At 38.4% G+C, this 2,345-nt stretch overlaps 1 pseudogene; it reads right to left on the reverse strand.

The window, feature by feature from the left end:
• Positions 1-974: 974 nt before the first annotated feature.
• On the reverse strand, positions 975-2,216 carry LOC112762604 (probable receptor-like protein kinase At1g11050; annotated as a pseudogene).
• Between the last annotated feature and the right edge of the window lie 129 nt (positions 2,217-2,345).

A 2,345-nucleotide genomic window follows, 5' to 3' on the forward strand; every position in this document is an offset into this window, starting at 1 on the left:
GGGGCAGCTTTTAGCTGTACCAATGGAGCAAGAAATTGGAAGAAGGGAGTTGTGGAGTAGCTTTTGGCTGTACCAATGGAGCAAGAAATCGGAGGGAGGGAGTTGTGTGCCAAAAAAAATGAGGTACCAAATCGGAGGGTCCGAAATGAGAGATGAAAATTTTAAATTTTACGGTGAACTAATCGGATCTTCCGATTAATTTTTTTTTAATTAGAAAACGGACCCTCCGAATTTGCATAAAAATTTATTTTTTTGAAAACGGACCGTCCGAGTTCTACTACCACAACTCCCTCGGTCCGAATTGTGTTCCACTGTCACCACATGCAGGTCAAGCACCTGTGTACTCCATAACGAAGTAAGACACCAAACTTACCTCCATATTAAAAATAAAAAGCGCACCCTGACTTGTTAGTTACCTAGTAGAATTGATATTTTTATTATATATATTCGAAGCAAGATTTTATATAAAAAAAATTCATTTTTCATCATCTTTATATATACTATAGCTAGCTGACTTATTTTATTCTAGTTAGTTATATCTAAATAGTGATAATATTTAGCTATTTATGAAATCAAAAATGATATTTTGTACATTAAAATCAGTCACTATATATATATATATATATATATATATATATATATATATATATATTGTTTAATTTATTTTTAATATATATTTTATATTAATTACTAATTTTAGTGTACATGTAACATAATTGTTATAAAATCGACAATTATTAATAGAGTTAATAGTCAATTTCGTCCCTGAAAGATACCTCGATCTCCATTTTCGTCCTCAAAAGTAAAAATTAATCAAAATCGTCCTCCAAAGATACCTTACCTGATCACGTTCGTCATCTCCCTAGCTGAGTTGGCAAACGTACATAGGCTGTTAACTGCCAAGGTGGCAAACGCCAGGCTGTAGCATGTTGTTGAAGACAAGATAACTCTTGTTTAAGATGTCAAATTAGTCCTTAGAGTGGATAAACCCTAATCCCAATTTGAACGATAAATATATCGCCGTGAACACATGCATCGCACGACAGATAAGCCAACCCCTTTGCCACATCCAAGATTATGCTCTTCCTTTGAGGCCAAGTCAGCAATTTCTTCAACTTTTGCTGCTCACTCACCAGAAACAGATGGTCTTCAAGATTTTCATTCGGCATGTAATCATAAACCAAAAACCTCTGACTTCTCCTGTCATTAAATTTTTCATCATCATCACCACTACACAACAGCCTCGAAGAGGCACCAGATTCCGGTGCTTCAGGTTGCTAATAATCTCTACCTCATTACAAAACTCCACATCCCCTTGAAAATCATATTCCAAGATCCTCTTAACCGCCACAACCGAACCATCGGACAAAACCCCCTTGAAAACAAGCCCAAATCCACCCCTGCCAATGAAATTCTTGGTTGAGAAATTATCAGTAGCCTTCTCAAGCTCATCAATCTTGAACCAAATAGACCCCGTATTCGGCCTCAACCTACGCCTAGACCCTTGTTCCTCAGGATCAAAATCAAATTCATCATCATTAAGCTTCTTCCTCCTAACCTTCCTATCATACCAAACATAAACCCCTAACAAACAAGACATAACTAACAAAGCAACACCAGCACCAGTTAACCCAAAAACCAAATCCTGGTGATTTTTTCCAACAGAACCATCACCCTGTGGGTAAAGTGACATACCAAAGATGCAACTCATGGCACCATTGCTTTCAGGTCCATACTGATTCACAAACGCAGCAGCATATAGAATAGTAAATTTGAAACAATTTTCAGAGTGAGAAGCATTACCATCAATGGAGACAAGTTTATGCTGCACCTGAAACCCCGCAGTAAGACACACATCACATAGCAAAAGATCAGTGAGGTCTTGTTTGCAACTAGTATCAAGAGGCGTGATTTGACCAACCTTCTTGTCCCAATCTTTTAGTTAGGGTTTTAATTCCTGCGCAGACGTTTCGGGACATGACGAACTGGTGAGGGTCAAAGCACAAGTCAACGAGGTTGTTTTGGAGAGACAAGGAATTGAGCTGAGACTGGAAATCATGGACGCATGAGGTTGAGGTTTCAAGGTTTGGGAGGTTGAAATTTGTAGTTGCTTTAAGGTACTGCGTGAACCCTATTCCGATTAGAGATAAGAGCGAGGTGCAACAGTTGCTCAAGTTTGATGATAAAGAGTGGAAATTCTCACATGCTGAAGGGTTTCATAGAACTCTCTTAACATAGTTGAAGTCGATGGGGCATGTTGAAGGAGAAGAAGGAGAAGGTGAAGGTGAAAGTGCTGCCATGGTGAAAGACAGAACGGGGGTAACGCATTGCAACGTTTGAATCCT

The sequence above is a fragment of the Arachis hypogaea genome, chromosome 17 (genome assembly GCF_003086295.3).
Source record: "Arachis hypogaea cultivar Tifrunner chromosome 17, arahy.Tifrunner.gnm2.J5K5, whole genome shotgun sequence".
NCBI classification, from domain to species: domain Eukaryota; kingdom Viridiplantae; phylum Streptophyta; class Magnoliopsida; order Fabales; family Fabaceae; genus Arachis; species Arachis hypogaea.